The sequence below is a fragment of the Gorilla gorilla genome, chromosome 21, assembly GCF_029281585.2.
Source record: "Gorilla gorilla gorilla isolate KB3781 chromosome 21, NHGRI_mGorGor1-v2.1_pri, whole genome shotgun sequence".
NCBI lineage: Eukaryota > Metazoa > Chordata > Mammalia > Primates > Hominidae > Gorilla > Gorilla gorilla.
The window spans coordinates 46,322,110-46,327,350 of NC_073245.2; the positions used below are offsets into that span (position 1 = coordinate 46,322,110).

The window sequence follows — 5,241 nt, forward strand, 5'->3', positions numbered from 1 at the left end:
CGACCCCATCCGGGAGGTGAGGAGCGTCTCTGCCCGGCTGCCCCATCTGAGAAGTGAGGAGCCCCTCCGCCCGGCAGCCGCCCCATCTGAGAAGCGAGGAGCCCCTCTGCCGGGCAGCCGCCCCTTCTGGGAAGTGAGGAGCGTCTCCGCCCGGCAGCCGCCCCATCCGGGAGGGAGGTGGGGGGCAGCCCCCGCCCGGCCAGCCGCCCCGTCCGGGAGGTGGGGGGGCACCTCTGCCCGGCCACCCCTTCTGGGAAGTGAGGAGCCCCTCTGCCCGGCCACCACCCCATCTGGGAGGTGTACCCAACAGCTCATTGAGAACGGGCCATGATGATGATGGCGGTTTTGTCGAATAGAAAAGGGGGAAATGTGGGGAAAAGATAGAGAAATCAGATTGTTGCTGTGTCTGTGTAGAAAGAAGTAGACATAGGAGACTCCATTTTGTTCTGTACTAAGAAAAATTCTTCTGCCTTGGGATGCTGTTGATCTATGACCTTACCCCCAACCCTGTGCTCTCTGAAACATGTGCTGTATCCACTCAGGGTTAAATGGATTAAGGGCGATGCAAGACGTGCTTTGTTAAACAGATGCTTGAAGGCAGCATGCTCGTTAAGAGTCATCACCACTCCCTAATCTCAAGTACCCAGGGACACAAACACTGCGGAAGGCCGCAGGGTCCTCTGCCTAGGAAAACCAGAGACCTTTGTTCACTTGTTTATCTGCTGACCTTCCCTCCACTATTGTCCTATGACCCTGCCAAATCCCCCTCTGCGAGAAACACCCAAGTATGATCAATTAAAAAAAAAAGCTAAAAAAAAAAAAAAAGGGGGAGACAGTAAGGTGTATACCACTCCTCAGATGCAACTTAATCTAGCACTCTATACTTTAAATTTTTTTAACATTTATAGAAATTAGACTACTACATCTGCAAAACAATATCTTACTGGTAAAAAGAACAGCCCACATGAAGGAAAACTAATTTGGTGGAAAGACAACAAAAATAAAACATGGGAAATAGGGAAGGTGGTAACATGGGGGAGAAGTTTTGTTTGTGTTTCACCAGGGGTAAATCAGCTTCCTGTTTAGATACCAACTAGACATTTGAAATTCTACAATGAACCCATCGGAGATGCAAAGAAAAGCACCTCTGCAGAGACGGAGACACCACAGTCAAGCACCATCGACTCACCAGATGAACAAAATGGTGATATCGGAAGAACAGATGAAGTTGCCATCCACCAAGAAAGTGGAGCCACCGACTTGGGCACAATTGAAAAAGCTGACACAGTTCTCTGAAAAAAGCCTAGAGAACACAAGGGTGACACAAACTCCAGAGACTATGCTGCTTGCAGCTTTGATGATTGTTATCAACAGTGGTAAGTCACCCCATGTCTGCAGGAGCAGCTGCAGCTAATTATACCTACTGGGCCTATGTGCCTTTCCCACCCTTAATTCGGGCAGTCACATGGATGGATAATCCTATTGAAGTATATGTTAATAATAGTGCATGGGTACCTGGCCCCGTAGAGGATTGTTGCCCTGCCCAACTCGAGGAAGAAGGAATGATGATGAATATTTCAATTGAGTATCGTTATCCTCCTATTTGCCTAGGGAGGGCACAAGGATGCTTAATGCCTGAAACCCACAATTGGTTGGTAGAAGTACCAACTGTCAGTACCACCAGTAGATTTACTTATCACATGGTAAGTGGAATGTCACTCAGGCCACAGGTAAATTATTTACAGTACCCTTCTTATTAAAGATCATTATAATCTAAGTCTAAGGGGAAGCCTTGCCCCAAGGAAATTCCCAAAGGATCAAAAAGCCCAGAAGTTTTAATTTGGGAAGAATGTGTGGCTGATAGTGTGGTGATACTACAAAACAAAGAATTCAGAACTATTATAGATTGGGCATCTCGAGGTTAATTCTACCGCAGCTGCACAGGACAAACTCAATCTTGTTCCAGTGCACATGTGAGTCCGGCTGTGAACAGTGACTTCAGAGAAGGTTTAGATAAAAATAAGTACAAAAGGTTAGAATCTCCCTACCCTTGGGAATGGAGAGAAAAAGGAATCTCTGCTACAAGACCAAAGATAATAAGTCCTGTCATTGGTCCTGAACATCTAGAATTATGGATGCTTATGTGACCTCGCACCACATTGGAATTTGGTCTGGAAATCAAGTTATAGGAACAAAAGACCGTAAGCCATCTTATACTATTGACCTAAATTCCAGTCTGACAATTCCTTTGCAAAGTTGTGTAAAACCCCCTTATATGCTAATTGTAGGAAACATAGTTATTAAACCAGTTTCCCAAACTATAACCTGTGAAAATTGTAGATTGTTTACTTGCATTGATTAGACTTTTAATTGGCAGCACCGTATTCTACTAGTGAGAGCAAGAGAGGGCGTGTGGATTCCTGTGTCCATGGACCGACCGTGGGAGGCTTCGCCATCTGTCCATATTTTGACTGAAGTATTAAAAGGAGTTCTAAATAGATTCAAAAGATTCATTTTTACTTTGATTGCAGTGATTATGGGATTAATTGCAGTCACAGCTACGGCTGCTGTGGCAGAAGTTGCATTGCACTCTTCTGTTCAGACAGTACGCTTTGTAAACAATAGGCAAAAAAATTCTACGAGATTGTGGAATTCACAATCTGGTATTGATCAAAAATTGTCAAACCCAATTAATGATCTTAGACAAACTGTCATTTGGATGGGAGATAAGCTCATGAGCTTGGAAATCGTTTTCAGTTACACTGTGACTGGAATACATCAGATTTCTGTATTACACCCTGAGCCTATAATGAGTCTGAACATCACTGGGACATGGTTAGACGCCATCTACAGGGAAGAGAAGATAATCTTACTTTAGACATTTCAAAATTAAAAGAGCAAATTTTCAAAGTATCAAAAGCCCATTTACATTTCGTACCAGGAACTTAGGCAATCGCAGGAGCTGCTGATGGCTTCACAAATCTTAACCCTGTCACTTGGGTTAAAACCCTCAGAAGTTCCACTATTGTAAATTTCATATTAATCCTTGTGTGCCTATTCTGTCTGTTGTTAGTCTACAGGTGTACCCAGCAGCTCCGAAGAGACAGCAACCATCAAGAACAGGCCATAATGAAGATGGCGGTTTTGTCAAAAGAAAAGGGGGAAGTGTGAGGAAAAGAAAAAGAGATCAGATTGTTACTGTGTCTATCTAGGAAAAGGAAGACAAAAGAAACTCCATTTTGATCTGTACTAAGAAAAATTGTTCTGCTTTGAGATGCTGTTAATCTGTAACTCTTGTCCCAACCCTGTGCTCACAAAAACATGTGCTGTATTGACTCAAGGTTTAAGGGAGGGCTGTGCAGGATGTGCTTTGTGAAAAATGTGTTTGCAGGCAGTATACTTGGTGAAAGTCATCGCCATTCTCCATTCTCTGTTAACCAGGGACACAGTGCACTGTGGAAGGCTGCAGGGACCCCTGCCCAAGAAAGCCTGGCTATTGTCCAGGTTTCCCCCCACTGAGACAGCCTGAGATATGGCCTCATGGGAAGGGAAAGAACTTACAGCCCCCCAGCCCAACACCCGTAAAGGGTCTGTGCTAAGGAGGATTAGTGAAAGAGGAAGGCCTCTATGCGGTTGAGATAAGAGTGTGGCATCTGTCTCCTGCACGTCCCTGGGATTGGATGTCTCAGCGTAAAACCGACCATATATTCTATTCTGAGACAGGAGAAAACCACCTTATGGCTGGAGGTGAGACATCATGGCGGCAATACTGCTCTGTTACTCTTTACTGCACTGAGGTGTTTATGTAAGCTTAAACATAAATCTAGCGATTGTGCACATCCAGGCACAGCACCTTTTCTTAAACTTATTTATGACACAGAGTCTTTGCTTACATGTTCCTCTGCTGACCCTCTCCCCACCTTCACCCTATAGCCCCGCCACACTCCCCTCGCCGAGATAGTAAAGATAGTGATCAATAAATATGGAGGGAACCAGAGACCAGTGCCAGTGCAGGTCCTCACTTGCTGAGTGCCGGTCCCCTGGGCCCACTTTTCTTCCTCTATACTTTGTCTCTGTGTCTTATTTCTTTTCTCAGTCTCTCGTCTCCATCTTGCGAGAAATACCCACAGGTGTGGAGGGGCAGGCTCCCTTCAAAAATGCATTAAAGACTTAAATGTACTCCAAACTATAGAACTACTAGAAGAAAACATGGGGAAACACTCTAGGATATGGGTCTAGGCAAAGACTTTATGACTAAGACCTCAAAAGCACAGGCTACAAAAACAAAAATAGACAAATGGGACTATTTTAAACTAAAAAGTTTCTGCACAGCAAAGGAAACAACGGAATGAAGAAACAACCTGTTGAATGGTACAAAATATTTGCAAACCATTCATCTAACAAGGGATTAATATCCAGAATATACATGGAACTCAAACAACTCAACAGCAAAAACAATTCCATTTTTAAAAGCGGGCAAAGGATCTGAACAGACATTTCTCAAAAGAAGACGTACAAAGGCCATCAAGTATATGAAAAAATGCTCAATATTACTAATCATCATAGAAATGCAAATCAAAGCCAGGCATGGTGGCTCATGCCTGTAATCCCAGCACTTTGGGAGGCCAAGATGGGCCTGAGGTCAGGAGTTCAAGACCAGCCTGGCCAACATAGTGAAACCCCGTCTCTATTAAAAACACAAAATTAGCCAGCGTGGTGGTACACGCCTATACTCCCAGCTACTCAGGAGGCTGAGGCAGGAAAGTCGCTTGAACCCAGGAGGCAGAGGTTGCAGTGAGCTGAGATCGTGCCATTGTACTCATTGTACTCCAGCCTGGGCAACAAGAGAGAAACTCTGTCTTAAAAAAAAGGGGGGGGGGAATCAAAACCACTATGAGATATTGTCTCACCCCAGTTAGAATGGCTACTATGAAAAAGATAAAAGAAAAAAAAAAACAGTTGCTGGTCAGGATGCAGAGAAGAGGAAACTTACACACCGTTGGTGGGATTGTAAATTAGTACAGCCATTATGGAAAACAGTACGGAGATTTCTCAAAAAAACTAAAAGTAGAACTACCATGCGAGGTAGCAGTCTCACTACTGAGTATTTATCCAAAGGAAAGGAAATCAGTATATCAAGGGATAGCTCCACCCATATGTTTATTGCAGCACTATTCACAATAGCAAAGATATTGAATCAACTTTGTGTCCATCAGTGGATGACTGAGAAAGAAAATGTGA

At 44.0% G+C, this 5,241-nt stretch overlaps 1 pseudogene; it reads left to right on the forward strand.

Moving 5' to 3' along the window:
- The first annotated feature begins 375 nt into the window (after positions 1-375).
- On the forward strand, positions 376-4,016 carry LOC129529174 (endogenous retrovirus group K member 113 Env polyprotein-like; annotated as a pseudogene).
- The last annotated feature ends 1,225 nt before the right edge of the window (positions 4,017-5,241 follow it).